A 17,796-nucleotide genomic window follows, 5' to 3' on the forward strand; every position below is an offset into this window, starting at 1 on the left:
TAATAAAGTTGTTATTTATATTTCCTTATATCATGATAAATGTTTATTATTCATGCTAGAATTGTATTAACCGGAAACTTAGTACATGTGTGAATACATAGACAAACAGATTGTCACTAGTATGCCTCTACTTGACTAGCTCGTTAATCAAAGATGGTTAAGTTTCCTAGCCATGGACAAAGAGTTGTCATTTGATGAACGGGATCACATCATTAGAGAATGATGTGATTGACTTGACCCATCCGTTAGCTTAGAACTTTGATCGTTTAGTTTACTGCTATTGCTTTCTCCATAACTTATACATGTTCCTATGACTATGAGATTATGCAACTCCTGAATACTGGAGGAATACTTAGTGTGCTATCAAACGTCACAACATAACTGGGTGACTATAAAGATGCTCTACAGGTGTCTCTGATGGTGTTTGTTGAGTTGGCATAGATCGAGATTAGAATTTGTCACTCCGTGTATCGGAGAGGTATCTCTGGGCCCTCTCGGTAATGCACGTCACTATAAGCCTTGCAAGCAATGTGACTAATGAGTTAGTTATGGGATGTTGCATTACGGAACAAGTAAAGAGACTTGCCAGTAACAAGATTGAACTAGGTATTGAGATACCGACGATCGAATCTCGGGCAAGTAACATACCAATGACAAAGGGAACAACATATGTTGTTATGCGGTTTGACCGATAAAGATCTTCGTAGAATATGTAGGAACCAATATGAGCATCCAGGTTCCGCTATTGGTTATTGACCGGAGACGAGTCTCGGTCATGTCTACATAGTTCTTGAACCCGTACGGTCCGCACGCTTAACGTTCGGTGACGATCGGTATTATGAGTTTATGTGCTTTGATGTACCGAAGGTAGTTCGGAGTCCCGGATATGATCACAGACATGACGAGGAGTCTCTAAATGGTCGAGACATAAAGATCGATATATTGGAAGGCTATGTTTGGACATTAGAATGGTTCCGGGTAAGTTCGGGCATTTACCAGAGTACCGGGGGGGTTGCTGGGACCCCCCTGGGGAGTGTATGGGCCTTAATGGGCTTTAGTGGGAGAGAGGAGGCGGCGGCCAAGGTGGGGGTACGCCCCCCCCAAAGCCCAATCCGAATTGGGGTGGGGGCCGGCCCCCCTTTCCTTCTCCCTCTCTCCCCTTCCTTCTCTCCTACTCCAACAAGGGAAAGGGGGAATCCTACTCCCACCGGGAGTAGGACTCCCCCCTTCAGGAGCGCCATAGAGGGCCGGACCTCCCCCTCCTCCACTCCTTTATATACGAGGGAGGGGGCACCCCATAGACACACAAGTTGATTGTTTAGCCGTGTGTGGTGCCCCCCTCCACAGAATTCCACCTCGGTCATATCGTTGTAGTGCTTACGCAAAGACCTGCGTCGGTAACTTCATCATCACCGTCATCACGCCGTCGTGCTGACGAAACTCTCCCTCGACCTCAGCTGGATTAGAGTTCGTGGGACGTCACCGAGCTGAACGTGTGCAGATCGCGGAGGTGCCGTACCTTCGGTGCTAGGATCGGTCAGATCGTGAAGACGTATGACTACATCAACCGCATTGTCATAACGCTTCCGCTTACGGTGTACGAGGGTACGTAGACAACTCTATCCCCTCTCGTTGCTATGCATCACCTAGATGGATCTTGCGTGTGCGTAGGAATTTTTTTGAAATTACTGCATTCCCCATCAGTGGCATCTGAGCTAGGTCTATGCGTAGATGTTATATGCACGAGTAGAACACAAAGGAGTTGTGGGCATGGGTATATACATATTGCTTGCCGTCACTAGTTGATTCTTGATTCAGCGGTATTGTTAGATGAAGCGGCTCAGACCGACATTACGCTTACGCTTACGCGAGACTGGTTCTACCAACGTGCTTCGCACACAGGTGGCTAGTGGGTGTCAGTTTCTCCAACTTTAGTTGAATCGGATTCAATGAACAGGGTTCTTTCTGAAGATCAAAAAGCAATCACTATACCGCGTTGTGGTTTTCTATGCGTAGGTAAGAACGGTTCTTGCTCAGACCATAGCAGCCACGTAAAACTTGCAACCACAAAGTAGAGGACGTCTAACTTGTTTTTGCATGGCATGTTGTGATGTGATATGGTCAAGACATGATGCTAAATTTTATTGTATGATATGATCATGTTTTGTAACACAGTTATCGGCAACTGGCAGGAGCCATATGGTTGTTGCTTTATTGTATGAAATGCAATCACCATGTAATTGCTTTATTTTATCACTAAGCGGTAGTGATAGTCGTAGAAGCAATAGTTGGCGAGACAACAACGATGCTTCGATGGAGATCAAGGTGTCAAGCCGGTGACGATGGTGATCATGACGGTGCTTTGGAGATGGAGATCAAAGGAACAAGATGATGATGGCCATATCATATCACTTATATTGATTGCATGTGATGTTTATCCTTTATGCATCTTATTTTGCTTAGTTCGACGGTAGCATTATAAGATGATCTCTCACTATATTTGAAGGTACAAGTGTTCTCCCTGAGTATGCACCGTTGCTACAGTTCGTCGTGTCGAGACACCACATGATGATCAGGTGTGATAAGCTCTAGGTTCACATACAACGGGTGCAAGCCAGTTTTGCACACGCGGAATACTCGGGTTAAACTTGACGAGCCTAGCATATGCAGATATGGCCTCGAAACACTGAGACCAAAAGGTCCAGCGTGAATCATATAGTAGATATGATCAACATAGTGATGTTCACCATTGAAAATTACTCCATCTCACGTGATGATCGGACATGGTTTAGTTGATGTGGATCACGTGATCACTTATATGATTAGAGAGATGTCTATCTAAGTGGGATTTCTTAAGTAATTTGATTAATTGAACTTTAATTTATCATGAACTTAGTACATGATAGTATTTTGCATGTCTATATTGTTGTAGATAGATGGCCCGTGTTGCTGTTCCATAGAATTTTATTGCGTTCCTAGAGAAAGCTAAGTTGAAAGATGATGGTAGCAACTACACGGACAGGGTCCGTAACTTGAGGATTATCCTCATTGCTGCACAGAAGAATTACGTCCTGGAAGCACCGCTAGGTGACAAACCCGCTGCAGGAGCAACGCCAGATGTTGTGAACACCTGGCAGAGCAAAGCTGATGACTACTCGATAGTTCAATGTGCCATGCTTTACAGCTTAGAACCGGGACTTCAACGACGTTTTGAACGTCATGGAGCATATGAGATGTTCCAAGAGTTGAAGTTAATATTTCAAGCAAATGCTCGGATTGAGAGATATGAAGTCTCCAATAAGTTCTACAGCTGTAAGATGGAGGAGAATAGTTCCGTAAGTGAACATATACTCAGAATGTCTGGGTACCACAACCACTTGACTCAACTGGGAGTTAATCTTCCTGATGATAGTGTCATTGACAGAGTTCTTCAATCACTGCCACCAAGCTACAAGAGCTTCGTGATGAACTATAATATGCAAGGGATGGATAAAACGATTCCTGAGCTCTTCGCAATGCTAAAGGCTGCGGAGGTAGAAATCAAGAAGGAGCATCAAGTGTTGATGGTCAACAAGACCACCAGTTTCAAGAAAAAGGGTAAAGGGAAGAAGGGTAACTTCAAGAAGAACAACAAGCCAGTTGCTGCTCAAGTGAAGAAACCCACGTCTGGACCTAAGCCTAAGACTGAGTGCTTCTACTGCAAAGGAACTGGTCACTGGAAGCGGAACTGCCCCAAGTATTTGGCGAAGAAGAAGGATGGGAAAGTGAAAGGTATATTAGATATACATGTTATTGATGTGTACCTTACTAATGCTCGCAGTAGTGCCTGGGTATTTGATACTGGTTCAGTTGCTAACATTTGCAACTCGAAACAGGGGCTATGGATTAAGCGAAGATTGGCTAAGGACGAGGTGACGATGCACGTGGGGAATGGTTCCAAAGTCGATGTGATCGTCGTCAGCACGCTACCTCTACATCTACCTTCGGGATTAGTTTTAGACCTAAATAATTGTTATTTGGTGCCAGCGTTGAGCATGAACATTATATCTGGATCTTGTTTGATGCGAGACGATTATTCATTTAAATCAGAGAATAATGGTCGTTCTATTTATGTGAGTAATATCTTTTATGGCCATGCACCCTTGATGAGTGGTCTATTTTTACTAAATCTTGATAGTAGTGATACACATGTTCATAGTATTGATGCCAAAAGATGCAGAGTTGATAATGATAGTGCAACTTATTTGTGGCACTACCGTTTAGGTCATATTGGTGTAAAGCGCATGAAGAAACTCCATTTTGATGGACTTCTGGAATCACTTGATTATGAATCACTTGGTACTTGCGAACCATGCCTCATGGGCAAGATGACTAAAACTCCGTTCTCCGGAACAATGGAGCGAGCAAAAGAGTTATTGGAAATCATACATACTGATGTATGTGGTCCAATGAACATTGAAGCTCGCGGCGGATATCATTATTTTCTCACCTTGACACATGATTTGAGCAGATATGGGTATATCTACTTAATGAAACATAAGTCTGAAACATTTGAAAAGTTCAAAGAATTTCAGAGTGAAGTGGAAAATCATCGTAACAAGAAAATCAAGTTTCTACGATCTGATCGTGGAGGTGAATATTTGAGTTATGAGTTTGGACTTCATTTGAAACAATGCGGAATAGTTTCGCAACTCACGCCACCTGGAACACCACAACGTAATGGTGTGTCCGAACGTCGTAACATCACTTTATTAGATATGGTGCGATCTATGATGTCTCTCACTGATTTACCACTATCATTTTGGGGTTATGTTTTAGAGACGGCTGCATTCATGTTAAATCATCTAAATCCGTTGAGACGACACCTTATTAACTATGGTTTGGCAAGAAACCCAAGTTGTCGTTTCTTAAAGTTTGGGGTTGTGATGCTTATGTGAAAAAGCTTAAACCTAATAAGCTCGAACCCAAATTGGAGAAAAGTGTCTTCATAGGATACCCAAATGAGACTATTGGGTACACCTTCGATCACAGATCCGAAGGCAAGATATTCGTTGCTAAGAATAGATCCTTTCTAGAGAAGGAGTTTCTCTCGAATGAAGTGAGTGGGAGGAAAGAAGAACTTGACGAGGTAATTGTACCTTCTCCCTTCTTGGAAAGTAGTTCATCACTGAAATCAGTTCCAGTGATTCCTACACCAGTAAGTGAGGAAGCTAATGATGATGATCATGAAACTTTTGATCAAGTTACTACCGAACCTCATAGGTCAACCAGAGTAAGATCCGCACCAGAGTGGTACGATAATCCTGTTCTGGAAGTCATGTTACTTGACCATGACGAACCTACGAACTATGAGGAAGCGATGATGAGCCCAGATTCCGCAAAATGGCTTGAGGCCATGAAATCTGAGATGGGATCCATGTATGAGAACAAAGTATGGACTTTGGTTGACTTGCCCGATGATCGGCATGCCATAGAGAATAAATGGATCTTCAAGAAGAAGACTGACACTGACGATAATATTACTGTCTACAAAGCTCGACTTGTTGCAAAAGGTTTTTGAAAAGTTCAAGGAGTTGACTACGATGAGACCTTCTCACCCGTAGCGATGCTTAAGTCCGCCTGAATCATGTTAGCAATTGCCGAATTTTATGATTATGAAATTTGACAAATGGATGTCAAAACTGCATTCCTTAATGGATATCTTAAAGAAGAGTTGTATATGATGCAACCAGAAGGTTTTGTCGATCCAAAAGGTGCTAACAAAGTGTGCAAGCTCAAGCGATCCATTTATGGACTGGTGCAAGCCTCTCGAAGTTGGAATATACACTTTGATAGTGTGATCAAAGCATATGGTTTTATACAGATGTTTGGAGAAGCCTGTATTTACAATAAAGTGAGTGGGAGCTCCGTAGCATTTCTGATATTATATGTAGATGACATATTGTTGATTGGAAATGATACTGAATTTCTAAATAGCATAAAAGGATACTTGAATAAGAATTTTTCAATGAAAGACCTCGGTGAAGTTGCTTATATATTGGGCATCAAGATCTATAGAGATAGATCAAGACGCTTAATTGGACTTTCATAAAGCACATACCTTGATAAAGTTTTGAAGAAGTTCAAAATGGATTAGGCAAAGAAAGGGTTCTTGCCTGTATTACAAGGTGTGAAGTTGAGTCAGACTCAATGTCCGACCACCGTAGAAGATAGAGAGAAAATGAAAGATGTTCCCTATGCTTCAGCCTTAGGCTCTATCATGTATGCAATGCTGTGTACCAGACCTGATGTGTGCCTTGCTATCAGTTTAGCAGGGAGATATCAGAGTAATCCAGGAGTGGATCACTGGACAGCGGTCAAGAATATCATGAAATACCTAAAAAGGACTAAGGATATGTTTCTCGTATATGGAGGTGACAAAGAGCTCGTCGTAAATGGTTACGTCGATGCAAGCTTTGACATTGATTCGGATGGCTCTAAGTCACAAACCGGATACGTGTTTTTATTAAATGATGGAGCTGTCAGTTGGTGCAGTTCCAAGCAGAGCGTCGTGGCGGGATCTACGTGTGAAGCGGAATATATAGCTGCTTCAGAAGCAGCAAATGAAGGAGTCTGGATGAAGGAGTTCATATCCGATCTAGGTGTCATACCTAGTGCATCGGGTCCAGTGAAAATCTTTTGTGACAATACTGGTGCAATTGCCTTGGCAAAGGAATCCAGATTTCACAAGAGAACCAAGCACATCAAGAGACGCTTCAATTCCATCCGCGATCAAGTCAAGGAGGGAGACATAGAGATTTGCAAGATACATACGGATCTGAATGTTGCAGACCCGTTGACTAAGCCTCTCTCACGAGCAAAACATGATCAGCACCCAGACTCCATGGGTATTAGAATCATTACAATGTAATCTAGATTATTGACTCTAGTGCAAGTGGAAGACTGAAGGAAATATGGCCTAGAGGCAATAATAAAGTTGTTATTTATATTTCCTTATATCATGATAAATGTTTATTATTCATGCTACAATTGTATTAACCGGAAACTTAGTACATGTGTGAATACATGGACGAATAGAGTGTCACTAGTTTGCCTCTGCTTGACTAGCTCGTTGAATCAATGATGGTTATGTTTCCTAACCATAGACATGAGTTGTCATTTGATTAACGGGATCACATCATTAGAGAATGATGTGATTGACTTGACCCATCCGTTAGCTTAGCACGATGATCGTTTAGTTTGTTGCTATTGCTTTCTCCATAACTTATACGTGTTCCGATGACTATGAGATCATGCAACTCCCGAATACCGGAGGAATGATACATCCATTTTGCATCATGCTTTTATATCGATATTTATCACATTACGGGATGTTATTACACATTATGTCACAATACTTATGCCTATTCTCTCTTATTTTACAAGGTTTACATGAAGAGGGAGAATGCTGGCAGCTGGAATTCTGGGCTGGAAAAGGAGCAAATATTAGAGACCTATTCTGCACAACTCCAAAAGTCATGAAACTTCACGGGAGCAAGTTTCAGAATATATAAAAAATATTGGGAGAAAGAAGTACGAGAGGGGGCCCACCAACCATCCACGAGGGTGGGGGCGCGCCCTACCCCCCTGGGCATGCCCCCTACCTCGTGGGCCCCCTGCCAGCCCTCTGATGCCCATATTTGGCTATATGCAGTCTTTCGTTGAGGAAAAAATCATAAGCTAGCTCACAGGACGAAACTCCGCCACCACGAGGCGGAACCTTGGCGGAACCAATCTAGGGCTCCGACGGAGCTGTTCTGCCAGGGAAACTTCTCTCCGGGAGGGGGAAATCATCACCATTGATCCTCTCATCGGGAGGGGTCAATCTTCATCAACATATTCACCAGCACCATCTCATCTCAAACCCTAGTTCATCTCTTGTATCCAATCTTTGTCTCAAAGCCTGAGATTGGTACCTGTGGGTTGCTAGTAGTGTTGATTACTCCTTGTAGTTGATGCTAGTTGGTTTATTCGGTGGAAGATCATATGTTCAGATCCTTTATGCATATTAATACCCCTCTGATTATGAACATGAATATGATTTGTGAGTAGTTACGTTTGTTCCTGAGGACATGGGAGAAGTCTTGCTATAAGTAGTCATGTGAATTTGGTATTCGTTCGATATTTTGATGAGATGTATGTTGTCTTTCCTCTAGTGGTGTCATGTGAACGTCGACTACATGACACTTCACGATTTTTTGGGCCTAGAGGAAGGCATTGGGAAGTAATAAGTAGATGATAGGTTGCTAGAGTGACAGAAGCTTAAACCCTATTTTATGAGTTGCTTCGTAAGGGGCTGACTTGGATCCATATGTTTCATGCTATGGTTAGGTTTACCTCAATACTTCTTTTGTAGTTGCGGATGCTTGCAATAGGGGTTAATCATAAGTGGGATGCTTGTCCAAGGAAGGGCAGTATCCAAGCACCGGTCCACCCACATATCAAATTATCAAAGTACCGAACGCGAATCATATGAACGTGATGAAAACTAGCTTGACGATAATTCCCATGTGTCCTCGGGAGCGCTTTCCTTTATATAAGAGTTTGTCCAAGCTTGTCCTTTGCTACAAAAAGGATTGGACCATCTTGCTGCACATTATTTACTTTATTACTTGTTCCCCGTTACAAATTACCTTATCACAAAACTATCTGTTACCGATAATTTCAGTTCTTGCAAAGAATACCTTACTGAAAACTGCTTATCATTTCCTTCTGCTCCTCGTTGGGTTCGACACTCTTACTTATCGAAAGGACTAAAATAGACCCCTATACTTGTGGGTCATCAAGACTCTTTTCTGGCGCCGTTTCCGGGGAGTGAAGCACCTTTGGTAGGTGTAATTTGGTAAGGAAAAATTTATATAGTGTGCTGAAATTTACTGTCACTTGTTACTATGGAACATAATCCTTTGAGGGGCTTGTTCGGGGTATCTTCTCCCCGGCCAGTAGAGCAAAGAGTTTCTCCTCAACCTACTGAACCTACTGAAAATGTTTACTTTGAAATTCCTTTGGGTATGATAGAGAAACTGCTAGCTAATCCTTTCACAGGTGATGGAACATTACATCCCGATTTGCACCTAATCTATGTGGATGAAGTTTGTGGATTATTTAAGCTTGCAGGTATGCCCGAGGATGTTATCAAGAAGAAGTTCTTCCCTTTATCTTTGAAGGGAAAGGCATTGACATGGTTTAGGCTATGTGATGATATGGGGTCATGGAACTACAACCGATTGAAATTGGAATTTCATCAGAAGTTTTATCCTATGCATCTTGTCCATCGTGATCATAATTATATATATATAATTTTTGGCCTCGCGAAGGAGAAAGCATCGCTCAAGCTTGGGGGAGGCTTAAGTCAATGTTATATTCATGCCCCAATCATGAGCTCTCAAGAGAAATTATTATTCAAAAACTTTATGCTCGGCTTTCTCTCGATAATCGCTCCAAGCTCGATACTTCTTGTACTGGTTCTTTTATGATGAAGACTATTGGATTCAAATGGGATTTATTGGACAGAATTAAATGCAACTCTGAAGATTGGGATCTCAACGAAGGTAAGGAGTCAGGTATAACCCCAAAGTTCAATTGTGTTAAATCTTTTATGGATACCGATGCTTTCCGTGAATTTAGCACTAAATATGGACTTGACTCTGAGATAGTAGCTTCTTTCTGTGAATCCTTTGCTACTCATGTTGATATTCCTAAGGAGAAGTGGTTTAAATATAATCCTCCCATTGAAGTAAAAGTAGCTGCACCTATTAAAGTTGAATAAAAGACTATCACTTATAATGATCCTGTTGTTCCTACTACTTATATTGAGAAACCACCTTTCCCATTTAGAATAAAGGATCATGCTAAAGCTTCAACTGTGGTTCGTAAGAGTAATACTAGAACACCTAATACCTCTGAGCAAATTAAAGTTGAACCTAGTGTAGCTATGGTTAAAGATCTCTTGGCCGATAATATTGATGGGCATGTTATTTACTTCTGTGATGAAGATGCTAGAATTGCTAGACCGGATACTAAAAATAAACATAGACCTGTTGTAGGCATGCCTGTTATTTCTGTTAAAATAGGAGATCATTGCTATCATGGCTTATGTGATATGGGTGCTAGTGCAAGTGCAATACCTCATTCCTTATATAAAGAAATTATGCATGATATTGCACCTGCTGAGATAGAGGAAATTGCTGTTACTATTAAGCTTGCCAATAGAGACACTATTTCACCAGTTGGGATTGTTAGAGATGTTGAAGTCTTGTGTGGGAAAGTTAAATATCCTGCTGAATTTCTTGTTCTTGGTTCCCCACAAGATGACTTTTGTCCCATTATATTTGGTAGACCTTTCTTGAATACTGTTAATGCTAAGATAGACTGCAAAAAGGATGTAGTTACTATTGGTTTGGGGGATATGTCTCATGAGTTTAACTTTGCTAAATTTCGTAGACAATCCCATGATAAAGAATTGCCTAGTAAAGATGAAATTATTGGTCTTGCTTCTATTGTCGTGCCTCCTAGTGATCCTTTAGAACAATATTTGCTAGACCATCAAAATGATATGTTTATGAATGAAAGAAGGAAAATAGATGAAGTATTCTTTAAATAGGGACCTATTTTGAAACACAACTTGCATGTTGAAATTCTAGGGGATCCTCCTCCACCCAAGGGTGATCCCGTGTTTGAGCTTAAACCTTTGCCTGATACTCTTAAATATGCTTATCTTGATGAGAAAGAGATATATCCTGTTATTATTAGTGCTAACCTTTTAGAGCATGAAGAAAAGAAATTATTAAAAACTCTAAAGAAGCATCATGCTGCTATTGGATATACTCTTGATGATCTTAAGGGCATTAGTCCCACTCTATGCCAGCACAAAATAAAATTGGAGAAAGACACGAAACTGGTTGTTGATCACCAACGATGGTTAAATCCTAAGATGAAAGAAGTTGTAAGAAAAGAAATACTAAAGCTTCTGGAGGCAGGTATAATTTATCCCGTTGCTGATAGTCACTGGGTAAGTCCTGTCCATTGTGTCCCTAAGAAGGGAGGTATTACTGTTGTTCCTAATGATAAAGATGAATTGATCCCACAAAGAATTGTTACAGGTTATAGAATGGTAATTGATTTCCGCAAATTAAATAAAAGACACTAAAAAGGATCATTACCCTCTACCTTTTATTAATCAAATGCTAGAAAGATTATCCAAACATACACAGTTTTGCTTTCTAGATGGTTATTCTGGTTTCTCTCAAATACCTGTGTCAAAAGAGGATCAAGAAAAGACAACTTTTACTTGCCCTTTCGGTACCTTTGCTTATAGACGTATGTCTTTTGGTTTATGCAATGCACCTGCTACCTTTCAAAGATGTATGACTGCTATATTCTCTGACTTTTGTGAAAAGATTGTTGAGGTATTCATGGATGATTTTTTTGTATATGGAACTTCTTTTGATGATTGCTTAAGCAACCTTAATCGAGTTCTGCAGAGATGTGAAGAAACTAATCTTGTCTTGAATTGGAAGAAGTGCCACTTTATGGTTAATGAAGGTATTGTCTTGGGGCATAAAATTTCTTAAATAGGTATTGAAGTTGATAAAGCTAAAGTTGATGCTATTGAAAATATGTCGTGTCCTAAGGACATTAAAGGTATAAGAAGTTTCCTTGGTCATGCCGGTTTTTATAGGAGGTTCATTAAGGACTTCTCTAAAATTTCTAGGCCTCTGACTAATCTCTTACAAAAAGATCTTCCTTTTGTCTTTGATGATGATTGTGTAGAAGCATTTGAAATACTTAAGAAAACTTTGATTTCTGCACCTATTGTTCAGCCTCCTGATTGAAATTTACCATTTGAAATTATGTGTGATGCTAGTGATTATGCTGTAGTAGATGTTCTAGGACAAAGGGTCAATAAAAAATTAAATGTTATCCAATATGCTAGTAAAACTCTAGACAATGCTCAAAGAAATTATGCTACTACTGAAAAGGAGTTTTTAGCAGTTGTATTTGCTTGTGATAAGTTCAGACCTTATATTGTTGATTCTAAAGTAACTGTTTACACTGATCATGCTGCTATTAAATATCTTATGGAAAAGAAAGATGCTAAACCTAGACTTATTAGATGGGTTCTCTTGCTACAAGAATTTGATTTGCATATTATTGATAGAAAGGGAGCTGAGAACCCCGTTGCAGACAACTTGTCTAGGTTAGAGAATGTTCTTGATGACCCACTACCTACTGATGATAGCTTTCCTGATGAACAACTAGCTGTCATAAATGCTTCTCATACCGCTCCATGGTATGCTGATTATGCTAATTATATTGTTGCTAAATTTATACCACCTAGTTTCACATACCAGCAAAAGAAAAAGTTCTTCTATGATTTAAGACATTACTTTTGGGATGACCCACACCTTTATAAAGGAGTAGATGGTGTTATTAGACGTTGTGTACCTGAGCATGAACAGGAACAGATCTTACGCAAGTGTCACTCTAAGGCTTATGGAGGACACCATGCTGGAGATAGAACTACACATAAGGTATTTCAATCCGGTTTTGATTGGCCTACTCTCTTCAAGGATGCTCGTAAGTTTGTCTTGTCTTGCGATGAATGTCAAAGAATTGGTAATATTAGTAGACGTCAAGAAATGCCTATCAATTATTCACTTGTTATATTGAGACATTTGATGTTTGGGGCTTTGATTATATGGGACCATTTCCTTCCTCTAATGGGTATACACATATTTTAGTTGTTGTTGATTACGTTACTAAGTGGGTAGAAGCTATTCCAACTAGTAGTGCTGATCATAACACCTCTATTAAGATGCTTAAATAAGTTATTTTTCCAAGGTTTGGAGTACCTAGATATTTAATGGCTGGTGGTGGTTCACATTTTATTCATGGTGCCTTTCGTAAAATGCTTGCTAAGTATGATGTTAATCATAGAATTGCATCTCTGTATCACCCAAAGTCTAGTGGTCAAGTAGAATTGAGTAATAGAGAGCTTAAATTAATTTTGCAAAAGACTGTTAATAGATCTAGAAAGAATTGGTCCAAGAAAATTGATGATGCATTATGGGCATATATAACTGCATATAAAAATCCTATGGGTATGTCTTCGTATAAAATGGTTTATGGAAAAACATGTCACTTACCTCTTGAACTAGAACATAAGGTATATTGGGCCATTAAAGAGCTCAGTTATGATTTCAAACTTGCCGGTGAGAAGAGGCTTTTTGACATTAGCTCACTTGATGAATGGAGAACCCAGGCCTATGAGAATGCCAAACTATTTAAAGAAAAAGTTAAAAGATGGCGTGACAAAGGGATACAAAAACGTGAGTTTAATGTAGGTGAATATGTATTGTTATACAACTCTCGTTTAAGATTTTTTGCAGGCAAACTTCTCTCTAAATGGGAAGGCCCTTACGTCGTCGAGGAGGTCTATCGTTCTAGTGCCATAAAAATCAACAACTTCGAAGGCACTAATCCGAGGGTGGTGAACGGTCAAAGAATCAAACATTATATCTCAGGTAATCCCATAAATGTTGAAACTAATGTTATTGAAACCGTAACCCCGGGGGAATACATAAGCGACACTTTCCAGAACGTTTTAGACTCTGAAAAGGAATAGGTATGTGGTACGGTAAGTAAACCGACTCCAAAACAGTTCTAATAGCAATTTTTCTCTGTTTTGCGATATTTAAGAAAATAGAAAAATAAGAAGCAGCCTAGGAAGGACATGAGGCGTCCACGAGGGTGGAGGGCGCGCCCTACCCCCTAGGCGCGCCCCTGCCTCGTGGGCACCTCGTGTGCTCTCCGGACTCGGTTTTCTTGCACGATACTTTTTTTGGTCAGTAAAAATTCATTATATAATCTCCCGAAGGCTTTGATTAGAAATCCTTCTTGCTACCTCTTGAGCACTGCGTTGGTTTTCCCTTGAAGAGGAAAGGGTGATGCAGTAAAGTAGCGTACGTATTTCCCTCGGTTTTTGAGAACCAAGGTATCAATCCAGTAGGAGATCACGCTCGAGTCCCACGCACCTACACAAACAAATAAGAACCTTGCAACCAACGCGATAAAGGGGTTGTCAATCCCTTCACAGTCACTTACAAGAGTGAGATCTGATAGATATGATAAGATAGTAATTTTTGGTATTTTTATGATAAAGAGAAATAAAGATGCAAAGTAAAATAAATGGCAATAAAAATAGCTAAGTGTTGGAAGATTAATATGATGGAAGATAGACCCGGGGGCCATAGGTTTCACTAGTGGCTTCTCTCAAGAGCATAAGTATTACGTGGGTAAACGAATTACTGTCGAGCAATTGATAGAATTGAGCATAGTTATGAGAATATCTAGGTATGATCATGTATATAGGCATGTCCGTGACAAGTAGACCGAAACGATTCTGCATCTACTACTATTACTCCACACATCGACCGTTATCCAGCATGCATCTAGAGTATTAAGTTCATAAGAACAGAGTAATGCTTTAAGTAAGATGACATGATGTAGAGGGATAAATGTTGGGGAACGTAGCATAAATTCAAAATTTTCCTACGTGTCACCAAGATCAATCTATGGAGTCATCTAGCAACGAGGGATGAGTGGATCTACAAACCCTTGTAGATCGCACGCGGAAGCATTCAAGAGAACGGGGTTGATGGAGTCGTACTCGTCGTGATCCAAATCACCGATGATCCTAGCGCCGAACGGACGGCACCTCCGCGTTCAACACACGTATGGAGCAGCAACGTCTCCTCCTTCTTGATCCAGCAAGGGGGGAGGAGAGGTTGATGGAGATCCAACAACACAACGGCGTGGTGGTGGAAGTAGCGGGATTCCAACAGAGCTTCGCCAAGCGCTGCGGGAGGAGGGAGATGTGTCATGGGAGGGAGAGGGAGGCGCCAGGGCTTAGGTTAGGTTGCCCTCCCTCCCCCCACTATATATAGGGCCAAGGGAGAGGGGGAGGGCGCAGCCTTGCCCCTTCCTCCAAGGAAGGGTGCGGCCAAGGGGGGGAGGAGTCCATCCTCCCCAAGGCACCTCGGAGGTGCCTTCCCCTTTAGGACTCTCCCCTCCTCTTGTCCCTTTGGCGCATGGGCCTCTAGGGGCTGGTGCCCTTGGCCCATGTAGGCCAAGGCGCACCCCCTACAGCCCATGTGGCCCCCCGGGGCAGGTGGCCCCACCCGGTGGACCCCCGGGACCCTTCCGGTGGTCCCGGTACAATACCGGTGACCCCGAAACTTGTCCCGATGCCGAAATAGCACTTCCTATATATAATTCTTTACCTCCGGACCATTCCGGAACTCCTCGTGACGTCCGGGATCTCATCCGGGACTCCGAACAACTTTCGGGTTACCGCATACTAATATCTCTATAACCCTAGCGTCACCGAACCTTAAGTGTGTAGACCCTACGGGTTCGGGAGACATGCAGACATGACCGAGATGACTCTCCGGTCAATAACCAACAGCGGGATCTTGATACCCATGTTGGCTCCCACATGTTCCACGATGATCTCATCGGATGAACCACGATGTCAAGGACTTAATCAATCCCGTATACAATTCCCTTTGTCTAGCGGTACGATACTTGCCCGAGATTCGATCGTCGGTATCCCGATACCTTGTTCAATCTCGTTACCGGCAAGTCTCTTTACTCGTTCCGTAACACATCATCCCGTGATCAACTCCTTGATCACATTGTGCACATTATGATGATGTCCTACCGAGTGGGCCCAGAGATACCTCTCCGTTTACACGGAGTGACAAATCCCAGTCTCGATTCGTGCCAACCCAACAGACACTTTCGGAGATACCCGTAGTGTACCTTTATAGTCACCCAGTTACGCTGTGACGTTTGGTACACCCAAAGCACTCCTACGGTATCCGGGAGTTGCACAATCTCATGGTCTAAGGAAATGATACTTGACATTAGAAAAGCTTTAGCATATGAACTACATGATCTTGTGCTAGGCTTAGGATTGGGTCTTGTCCATCACATCATTGTCCTAATGATGTGATCCCGTTATCAATGACATCCAATGTCCATGGTCAGGAAACCGTAACCATCTATTGATCAACGAGCTAGTCAACTAGAGGCTTACTAGGGACATGGTGTTGTCTATGTATCCACACATGTATCTGAGTTTCCTATCAATACAATTATAGCATGGATAATAAACGATTATCATGAATAAGGAAATATAATAACAATCAATTTATTATTGCCTCTAGGGCATATTTCCAACAATCTCCCACTTGCACTAGAGTCAATAATCTAGTTCACATCGTCAGTTCACATCGTCATGTGATTAACACTCACAGGTCACATCGCCATGTGACCAACATCCAAAGAGTTTACTAGTGTCACTAAACTAGTTCACATCATCATGTGATTAAGACTCAATGAGTTCTGGGTCTGATCATGTTTTGCTTGTGAGAGAGGTTTTAGTCAATGGGTCTGCAACATTCAGATCCGTATGTACTTCGCAAATTTCTATGTCATCTTGTAGATGCAACTACTACGCTACATTTGGAGCTATTCCAAACAACTGTTCTACTATACGAATCCAGTTTACTATTCAGAATAATCTGGATTAGTGTCAAAGTTTGCATCGGCGTAACCCTTTACGACGAACTCTTTTACCACCTCCACAATCGAGAAAATTCCTTAGTCCACTAGTTACTAAGGATAACTTTGACCGCTGTCTTGTGATCCATTCTTGGATCACTCTTGTACCCCTTGACTGACTCATGGCAAGGCACACTTCAGGTGCGGTACACAGCATAGCATACTATAGAGAGCCTATGATAAAAGCATAGGGGACGACCTTCGTCCTTCCTCTTTCTTCTGCCGTGGTCGAGCTTTAAGTCTTAACTTCATACCTTACAACTCAGGCAAGAACTCCTTCTTTGACTGATCCATCTTGAACACCTTCAAGATCATGTCAAGGTATGTGCTCATTTGAAAGTACCATTAAGAATTTTGATCTATCCTTATAGATCTTGATGCTCAATGTTCAAGTAGCTTAATCCAGGCTTTCCATTGAAAAATACTTTCCAAATAACCCTATATGCTTTCCAGAAATTCTACGTCATTTCTGATCAACAATATGTCAACATATATTTATCAGAAATTCTATAGTGCTCCCACTCACTTCTTTGGAAATACAAGTTTCTCATAAACTTTGTATACACCCAAAACTTTGATCATCTTATCAAAGCATACATTCCAACTCCGAGATGCTTACTCCAGTCCCTAGAAGATTGCTGGAGCTTTGCATACTTATTAGCATCTTTCAGGATTGACAAAACCTTCCGGTTTGTATCACATACAACCTTTCCTCAAAAAAACGTCGAGGAAACAATGTTTTGACATCCTATCTGCAAGATTTCATAAATAATGCAGTAATCGCTAATATAATTCCAACAGACTCTTAGCATCGCTACGAGTGAGAAAGTCTCATCGTAGTCAACTCCTTGAACTTGTCAGAAAACATCTTAACGACAAGTCGAGCTTTCTTAATGGTGACATTTACCATCATTGTCCGTCTTCCTTTTAAAATCCATCTGCACTCAACAGCCTTACGACCATCGAGCTGTTCTGCCAAAGTCTACACTTTGTTTTCATACATGGATCCTCTCTCGGATTTTATGGCCTCGAGCCATTTATCGGAATCCGGGCCCACCATCGCTTCTCCATAGCTCGTAGGTTCATTGTTGTCTAGCAACATGACTTCCAAGACAGGATTACGTACCA

The sequence above is a fragment of the Triticum aestivum genome, chromosome 2A (assembly GCF_018294505.1).
Source record: "Triticum aestivum cultivar Chinese Spring chromosome 2A, IWGSC CS RefSeq v2.1, whole genome shotgun sequence".
Taxonomy (NCBI): domain Eukaryota; kingdom Viridiplantae; phylum Streptophyta; class Magnoliopsida; order Poales; family Poaceae; genus Triticum; species Triticum aestivum.